Source organism: Nelumbo lutea, chromosome 5, assembly GCF_056320005.1.
Source record: "Nelumbo lutea isolate HS-2025 chromosome 5, American lotus-T2T, whole genome shotgun sequence".
NCBI lineage: Eukaryota > Viridiplantae > Streptophyta > Magnoliopsida > Proteales > Nelumbonaceae > Nelumbo > Nelumbo lutea.
In genome coordinates, this window is record NC_142688.1 from 52,970,017 (window position 1) to 52,980,400 (window position 10,384).

Genomic DNA, 10,384 nt, shown 5'->3' on the forward strand with positions numbered 1-10,384 from the left:
ATCTCTTTACTCTATCTTGGGGAAAATTTGCTTCATTGCAACCCAGTGTTCTTAATCCTCAGTCTCTGAACTCAAAAACGTAAAAACCAGAGGAAAAAGATTTATGAAAAAAGCTACCGATCAATTCTTCTCATCACAAATTTACATTCCCAGAACAATTCAATAAAAGAAAAATAAAATGAAAATTTACGACTCTGATCTCTCCTCCTCTTCCTCCAAGGAGAGCTCACATCCATTTAAGCACTCCGCTCATACTCAGAAACCAACCCAAAACTTGAAATACGAGCTCTCCACATCAAGCATCGACATTTTTTTTTCTTTGTGATAAAAAAGAAAAATTAGAACAAGGCTCACCGGCTCTGCTCTTGGGTCTCTCTATTTCCTGTCTGGTTCTCGTCATGGTTACTCGCCTTGGCTTTCCCAGTATTCTCTGATTTCTCTTTGGGGCGATTCTGCTGTCATCATTCTTGTTTTGTCTATCATCTATGAATGCAGAAGCCTTGCTCGAGATGGGTGAAACCAAGAAATTGGAATTTTGATGGCTTCACGGGCCTTCTCGTCCCCGTTCTCTGCTTCCCTCTCACCGCCTTCTCCCCCTTCTAACTCCCCAGAGAGCTTCTAGTAGGAACAGGCGAGGATCAGTAGAGCAAAAGCTATAAGACCCAACATGGCCACCAAGCCCCCAAAGAGGTACGGCACCGGAGAGTGCCATGGTGAGTGCTGGCCCGCACCGGCTGCCACCGACTTCGGTGTTGACGCTGTCGTGGCTGTGAATCCAGTGGCCACTCTGGTTGTGGTGTCGAAGGTATCACCTGCCCTCATTTTTTGGAGTGTGTGAAGGAAGGCAAAGAAAGCTGAGGTTTATCGCGTTGGATCGACAGAGATATGTGATTGGTTAATGAGAATTTATAAGGGAAAAAGGTTGGGTGAGGAATGAGGATGTCCTCACTTAGGAGAAGGCTGTTTCTTGAGAGTGGGTTAAGCTAAAAAATACTCCACCACTAGAGTTTTTTTTGGTGAAAGCTCTGTTCTCATGAATACAACAGAGGAGGACGACGAGCAATAGCTCTATTTGATATTTTTTCAAAAAAACTATCTCATTTAAGTTATTATATAAAAAATGCTATTTTTTTAATATTAGGGCAAAAAGTTGCCTTTATCCACTAAAAACCCATAAAAAAATACAAAGGATCGTCCTCCATTTAAATCTATTTTTATAAATTAAATTTATTTATAATGTGGATCCTAGATAGGATGACACACCCGAATGCGGCCCAATTAAATTACCCCATTACTTTAATATTTGTGTTCTTAATGCATGCATGTAGCTCTATGTGAAACCACCAATCTCAAGGTATTGGACCTAAGTTACAACAATTATCTTGATAATATTGAGAGTGTGCTACCAGAAGGATGCCTGCTATTCCGTAATCTAAAAAGGCTTGATTTATCGGGAAACAATCTGAATGCCTCATCGCCTGTTCTAACTAAGGGTATGTTATAAATGATATTTATACATCCCTCATCCAAATTAAATTTTATATATTCCATCTTAATTGTTAATGAAATATATAACACTACTTATTGTCTTTTACTGCAAGTAGCACTATGCCAAGCAACAAATCTTAAAGAGTTAGTCCTATCTGGAAACAATTTGGGTACAAATCTTAAAGAGTTAGTCCTATCTGGAAACAATTTGGGTGATGGTGATATTGGAAGTAGTACAGAAGCATTACTATGCTTTCGTAATTTGATTTCATTGGAAATGTTTGATGTATCATACAACAATAATAAAAATATTGGAGTTATGTGTTAGACATTAATTCTTTATTTTTCTTCTAATTTTTATTTCATTTTTATCAATAATAAAAATAATTCTCATTTATCACATTTTTATATGATGAATATATAATATTATAGAATGTACCCAAATTTATCTATAATTTTCTATAATTTAATGTATTTTATTATTTAATTATAACATCATGTGTTGATCCATTTTATATGAAAAATTGAATCACTAATCAACCACTTGAATAGAAAAACCAGTTTGCTTTTCTGGTTGATTTTAAATCTTGTTTTCCATTTTCATCATTAATAAATGTAATTCTTACTTTGATATTTATTTTAGTTTAATATTATGAATATATAACATTAAAACTGTATCAAAATGTTTCTTTATACAAAACCAAACCGAATCGAACTGAACATATAATTCACTAATGTAGATTGTTTCCATCCTTGGCTATTGGCTTATTGCTTCTTACTTTCTTATTCCTAGTTCTTTCCTATCTTAGTTAGTTTTAAGTTTAAGTAACATTAGCTAAATGGGAAATTGCTTTTATCTTGGGATTGCTATTTTAATTCCTTTTTCTAATATTTCATCCACTTTTTTTATTCACTTTGTTTTTTGGGTTGAAAAGTTTACACCGAAAAGGAAACATGGAAATGAGATATGGGGGAAAGTTTGAGTCAATTTCAAAGTCTTTTTATTTATTACCATCCCTAAGGCTTTAAACATGCCAAATTTGGGGAGAAATTTGGAATTTCTATCACACACACTAAACACTACACAACTTCTTGATTTTTCCCATTGCCATTGCCCAAACCAACCGGCTAAACTGACAAACCGGCCCTTCATGTTTGGGTCAATTTTACTTCAGTGTGGGTTAGATTCAGTTGGTGAATAAGTAACCCGACCTATCTTTGAAACCGACCCAACCCGACTAATGAACACCCCTAGTTTATATGATTAATATATAATATTATAGACGCAAGGATGAACATTCGGTTTATTAGTTAAAAATCAAATTAAAAGAATAAAAACCAAACCAAAACCAAAATTTTCGGTTTGGCTTTTGGTTATTTTGGTTAACACTGAATTTTAATAATGTATATACTATATTATATACATTATAACATATAATATATAATATATCTTATGAAATCAAATTTCATTATATTATATATTAATATAAAAATAATATACTATATTATATATTATATATTGCATTATATACCCAAGTTTAGTTTATTCAGTTAGCCAAATTTCTAATTCTAAAAATCAACACAAAAAACTGAATTAAACAAAGTCTAAAAAAATAAACAGAAATTTTTGGTTTTAACCGAATTATGCTCACCCCTATATAGACGTCTCCAAAATTGTTTCGTATTTTTTGTATTATTTTATTTTAAAAATGTTATTTTTAATTATACATCATTAGTTAACCCATTTGACCTGAAAGGTTGAATCGCTAACCCACCCTCTAAATAGGAAAAATGTTTCATTTCCTATCGGTTTTAAGTTGTATATTCAGTGTCCATCATTGATAAATTTATGTCTATTTTATCATACTTATTTGTTTAATATGATAAATATGTAATAATAGAAATGTGTACTCCAATTTTTTTTCAAAATTTCTTTATGTTCTATATTTTTGAATTTTTTATATTTTAAATTTTTATTATTTATTTATGAGATCATGAAATTTATCCATTTGACCCAATTGGTTGAACTACATACCCACTATTCATCAAAATTTCAAAATAAAATCCAATTGATAAAAAATATACAGAATACCAACTTTTAATCCACTCCGTTTCCGACTCCATCCTAGTGGTTACTTCACTGATTAGAGCTTCCCCTGACAAGGCCATCCACCGTAGACTCTCCCATCCGCTTGGCAACGTAGTTTGCCGCGTTGGCACCCGCACTGTTGCGTCGCTGAATTATGTTGAAAAAACTGAAAAGAAAATATTTAATGAAAAATCTGAAAACAGCATGAAGAGAAACCACCACTACCGCCACTGCCACCATTCCTACCTACACCTCTGGAAAGAAAAGTGTTTAATGCCTTGTCTCTCTCTAAAAACATTTTCAAAATTTCTTTGGGTATTCCATTTTCCCGTTTTCTATTAACATCAGCCAAAACTCAGAAATGATGGCATCTGGATCCTTGAACATTGCGGCATCTGGATCCTTGAGCATTACAAAATTGTATCCCTGCTTTAATTTTCAGATGTTCTTATTGGTGATCACCACAGCTTTTTGGATCTCTCCAAAGTGCTCAAAATAGTATTTCATCGTTTCTCAGTGAGTCTCCCAGGCTAACCCACCCACGAAGATCTTTGCATTTGTTGAATCTCCGAACTGTCCAGCATATGAACGGAATGTGCCCACCACTATTCCATTATTGTTTAACGAGATCAGTCGTCCTTGTTGTTTATTCACATTATGGTACTATCATGATAAGATTCACTAACCAACACTGGCAGAGCGGAAGGTGGTGCTCCCATGCATCAATAACTCTGCCTCTCCCTGTGATAATTGTGTTTATCCTCCGTCTCCCACCAGGCCACCATCACTATATCCGTCTTCTCCTTCGGTACATTCACAACTCTTTATAAACTCCCACCATTATCCATATTATATAGGTATACCTCTTATGGCTCTTCTTCGGTGCCGCTACCACCGCTCCCATCTGCCGGCAATGTCACATCCGGCATCACCATCTATAAACTCCCACTTTTTTTTTTTCCTTGAAAGGGAATGACAAGTGTTGTATTAATTGCAAAAAAGATAGGATTTACATCTGACGAGGAGAGTGCCAAAAACATAATCAGGGCACTCTATTCCTGCTATAGAATTCATTTCAAACTAAATACGCCTGATTTCTCTATATTATCTGCAACTGTGTTTAATTCTCTAGGAAATCCAGCTAAGTATTCAGAAGAGTGGCCAGATCTCTAGCCTCCATGAGATAATATATGATCAAGCCTCCAAGGTACTCCCCTTTCTTGTGCTCAGCCATCTGTGGGTTACTGCTGAATCACCCTCTAATAAAAAAAGTCCCAGTTGTTTGGCTAAACACAAACCTGTAGGTCGAAACCACTTCTCCCATGTTTGAGTGTAGGGGTGTCAATGGATCAGTTTTTGGTTGGAACCAGTCCAAATCAAAATCAATTTAGACGGATTGGAGGACCAACAAAACATTGAGTTGGACCAATTTAGACTTAATGGACCAAAATATTTATTGAATTGGATTGGATATGGTCCATCTATGACCGTCGGAAAATGGTTCATTTGGGTTGTTTTGGAGTTGTCACCCATCGGTTAAGAAATGGAGGTGATTACACCTCTGGATATTGTATCAAAAGCCATTTTGTGTTTATAGTGACTCTAAAGAGTAAGACACTGGCTAAACTAATTTGGGTAAGACTCAGATGGAAGAACCCAACAGGGAAGGGGTTAGGCACTCCAGTCCTGGTCCAATAGGTGGGGGTCCGCAAGGTATTATGAAGGTGCTCAATCTCAAACAAGTAAGCCAATCCAAAGCATAAATGCCAATGATAGAGAAAGTAACAAGCTGAGCACAAACCAACAAAAGAGAATCTACCCTACTTTTATTTATTTATTATTTTATATTTTATATTTTTATTTTCTATTTTTTATGTATGTTTTTATTATTTACATATCATTTTTGTCGTTATTTTTATTTTTTGTTGTTTTTGCTTTTTTTTTAACTTTTATATCTTTTCATCCTTTCATTTTCCTTTTCCTTCTTTTTTTTCTTTGATTTTATCATTTACTTATTATTACCCCTTCTTTTTATATTTCAATTTATTTTATTTTTAAATTTCTATTGCCTTTTATGGATTTTTTATTTCCTTCTAATTTTCTTATGCGATCCTACTTGTTTATTTGTTTTAGGGGGTTTATATTTTTTGATTTTTTTACATTTTACATCGTATACTTTTTCTACTTTTTTTATTTTTGATTTTTATACCTTTTTTATTCTTTATTGGTAACTTATTCTCCCTGCAAAGACATCCTAATCCATAGTCCCAGCTCAACTGATTCAAGCCCATTGTTATAGATTTTAATTTTTTACGTTCTTCATCATCTTCTTCTTCTTTTTTTTTTTTTATTTTGCTTGTTTTTATTGAGGTATTATTTAATTGCATATTTCCTAGCCTAACCGCTACATACATGGAATTTATGGAAGTATTAAGGTCCGTCTGCTTCTCCTACTTTGTTTTCAGCGAAACTAAACGATCAGAAATAGCAAACGACAGTTTCGTTAACATGGAAATTACTAGTAAAAGAAAATAGATTACAGAGAAGAAAAGCAATAATACACAGATCCATTCTATATAAAACTACCAGTCTACCATAAATTTTTCATTCAAATCAATATGCAAAGGTCAGAGTATTTAGGGAAGATTACGACGCTGTGATTGGATCGCCTAGATGGGGATTTCGCTTGAGATTGGGAAAGGAACAAATCCAAGTAATGTCCGATGCATTCTCCGACTACTGCGGAAGAAAGATGATAGAAGCTGAGCGATGTTGCGGAAGTGGACCGCTTCCATGATTGATAATAGGCGATGCAATAGATGCAATAGAGCTGCTGCCGCTGTTAATGGCGCTACCCAACTGGAGACAGGGATCGAACCATAGGGGATGTAGTTGGGTCTGAGAAGGTGACGGAGAGCTTAAAACCGATGAGGTAACAACCAAAACAGAGGGAGAATGAGAGGTGGTAGTTCGGTTACTTGATTGCTTTCAAACGGATCTCCCCGGAAACCAACGATTTCACTGGCCACAATAGATTTCGGCGACAATAGGATGGCTTCCTCTGTTGGTATTTCTCATTTTTTTTTCACATGTAGGCTATGGCACCGATGACCATAATAGATATCGGAAACCAACGATTTCATTTTTTTCATTTTTGGTAGGTCACTGGCGTGTCGACATGTGACCAAGTTAACAAGTGTTCTCTTTCAAGTGCCAATCACCATGCTTACAGCCGCCACTCCAGCGTCCAAGTGTGTGCCATGGGTGGTCTATGAATGTACTTTTGTATGGGGGATTGCCAATGGCACTATTGTAATATTGTAGTATTCTTTTTCACCCTTTTTATGTTTCTTATTGTCACTCTCCCAAAAGCTTAACGTACTCTTTGAGGGGAGGTAGGTAGTTGAGTGAGTTCATAAGCGTGTAAAGGTTAAGCACGAGATCCCCTCGACACTGTAATGTGTGCTTGTGCTTGCCACTGATTAATGCAATACAAATAGCCTTTTGCTAATTCGTGTTCCATCTTGTTGCCTTTTTGTGTGTGTTTGCTTTGTTGCGTAGGCTTACTCACCCCTTTCGAGTGCCGCACGGGACCCCAACAATTATCCCCGTGACAGTTGGTATCAGAGCCGAAGCTCCTCTTAAGCCATTCGGCCCGCGACGTGAGTGATAGCATGAAGCATAACAAGGACATCGTGGTGGAGATCGAGCATGGACTCTCCACAGCACATGAGGCCGATGATGTGCCCACCGATGACATCGGCAAGGACAAGGAACCGAAGCCCAGCAAACGTGAGAAATCTTCCAACAAGCATGCAGCCGTTGAGTTGCGCATGCTACGTTGTGAAGCCACCGTATGTGAGATGCAAGACTCAATAGACGAGCTGCATCAAAACATGGAAGCCATGGACAACACATTGGTCGAGATTGAAGGTCGCTTGAATAGAGTCATGGACGAGGTCCGAGACATAATCAATGGCACACTCAAGCAAATTTGCAGCACTGCACGCCAACAAGAAGCAAGCTCCTCCAACTCGCAGGTCCAAGACAGGCTTGATAGTTTTCAAACCCAGCTCGATGAGATGAAGAACGAGTGGGCAACGTGGAGAAGAAGCACCTCCACATCAATGGCCATCCAAGCCCAGCTAGATGAGATGAAAGCGGAGTGGGCCTCAATGAAGTCCGCCGCATGTTCCTCCTCCGACACCCAAGCTCAATTAGAGGAGCTTAAAGCATAATGTGCAATCCTGAAGTGGGCCATCACTAATCCAACCAGCACTTCCTTTACACATACTCCCTCCCACATCAAGATTAGGGAGCCAACCCCCTATTCGGGAACCCGCAATGCAAGAGAGCTTGACAACTTTCTGTGGAAAATGGAATAGTACCTCGCTGCCGCCAATGTGACTGATGAAATGACTCAGGTACGTACCGCTACTTTGTATTTGACTGATGTCGCTATGTTGTGGTGGTGCAGAAGGTGTGTTGATATAGAACGTGGTACGTGTGTTATCCATACCTGGGCTGACTTTAAAAGAGAGCTGAAGAGACAATTCTACCCAGAGAATGTGGAATACCTCGCTCGTCGCAAGATGAAGACTCTCAAGCACGGTGACTCCCTCCATGACTATGTCAAAGAGTTTTCAGCCCTCACATTAGAAGTCACCGATATGTCAGACAAGGGCTTATTGTTCAACTTCATGGATGGTCTAAAGCCCTGAGCTGAGCTCGAGCTCCAACGACGCAATGTTCAGGACCTTGCCTCCACCATGGCCATGGCCGAACAACTTAGTGAACAAAGATTATCGGATGACGAAGGAAGCAGACCAGCCAGCCCACGTACCATACATTTGAGTGGGGGAGATAGACAACCCAGCCCCCCGAAAGAGAAGCCACCCTTCAACCACAAACCAGTCGAGCACCACAAGGGGAAGCAGCCACAAGGAAGTCAAAGCTACTACAACAACAAATATCAAGGGAGACCAAGCCGTCCTCCCATTTGCTACATTTGTGGGGAGGAGCACTTCACCAGGAATTGCCCAAAGCGAACAAAGCTGAATGCCCTCATTGCCAAGCTAAGTGATGATGAGCAGAGTGATGGGGAACGGAGTACCCAAGCGCCAAGAGTGGGCGCCCTCCAACTTTTCAATGCCATGAAGAAGAAAGGGGCTACCTCTAAACAGCCTTCCTCAGTCAAAAGAGGACTGAGGTATGTTGAAGTAACCATTGGCGGGAGGCCAACCAGGGCTCTAGTTGACACAGGGGCCACTCACAACTTCATATCCATTGCAAAGGCCAAGAGACTAAACTTGGCCATTTCCAAAGAGCCTGGCTGGCTCAAAGCAGTTAACACAGGTGTCAAACCTATTGAAGGCATGGCCCGCCGAATAAGACTACAACTCGGTACCTGGGATGGAGAGATTGACCTCTCTGTCGTCCACATAGATGATTTCAATATTGTCCTTGGAATGGACTTCATGATACAGGCCAAAGCTGCACCGGCGCCTCACCTCGACACCCTAATGATCTTGGACAAGCAGTCACCTTGCATGGTTAACATGATCGGCACTGCCAGCACCAAGAAGAAGCATGTTTATGCCTTACAACTCCAACACCACCCTCCACCATTGTTGGCCGAGAGATCTACAACTACCACCATTGCAACAGGAAGCAATCGCAGCAACTCTGGGAAGAAGTTAGTGTCAGTGCTAGTGCCGCCACAACAACAGCAGTGGAAGCCACCGTTGTAGCCGAAGCCGCACACACCCACAACTGGTGGACCCAACAGAAGACCCAAGGCCGCATCAAACTTTGCCCACGCCTACTACCACAACCATCAGAGAGAACGAGTGCCACCCGAGCCATCTAGGGACCTCATTCACATCATCCCTCAAGATAAATTCTGTAGTAGCCTTGTGAGTCACCCTTGGGGAAAAATGCATGGGAACCAATACCCTAACAATCCAAAATACCATTTTGACCCAGCCTTGGCCACCAACTTTCCTACCACCATCAGGAACAAGTCAAAATCATACCTTGAAGCAGCCAAGCAGGGACATAACTTAAAGACTGGCCATAGGTTTTCCCACCATCAAGAACATACACTAGCAATCTACCCGACCTACTATCAGGGCCTTGGAAGAAACCCAGTTCGTAGAGCAGTCGAAGAACCTTCTTTCACCAACAACAAGTTCAAGCCTCAAACAAAAGATAGTCTTCGAGGATGAAGACTGAATTGAGTGGGGGAGACTGTAACAAGTGTTCTCTTCGCTACGCCTTTAAGTGCCAATCACCATGCCTACAGCCGCCACTCCAGCGTCCAAGTGTGTGCCATGGGTGGTCTATGAATGTACTTTTGTATGGGGGATTGTCAATGGCACTATTGTAATATTGTAGTATTCTTTTTCACCTTTTTTATGTTTCTTATTGTCACTCTCCCAAAAGCTTAACGTACTCTTTGAGGGGAGGTAGGTAGTTGAGTGAGTTCATAAGTGTGTAAAGGTTAAGCACGAGATCCCCTCGACACTGTAATGTGTGATTGTGCTTGCCATTGATTAATGCAATACAAATAGCCTTTTGCTAATTCGTGTTCTATCTTGTTGCCTTTCTGTGTGTGTTTGCTTTGTTGCGTAGGCTTATTCGCCCCTTTCGAGTGCCGCACGGGGCCCCAACAATTATCCCCGTGACACAAGGGCATAGCCAATCAGCACAGGCGGAGATTGGCGCCTAGTGCGGGATTAATGGTGTATCCCACGCGGTGAGCTCAGATGACCGCCCTATCCGGGCCGAGTTGCATCTTGACTTGAC

The 10,384-nt window shown here is 39.7% G+C and overlaps 1 pseudogene; it reads right to left on the reverse strand.

Moving 5' to 3' along the window:
- Positions 1–231: 231 nt before the first annotated feature.
- Positions 232–944, reverse strand: LOC148852426 (uncharacterized; annotated as a pseudogene).
- Positions 945–10,384: the final 9,440 nt, after the last annotated feature.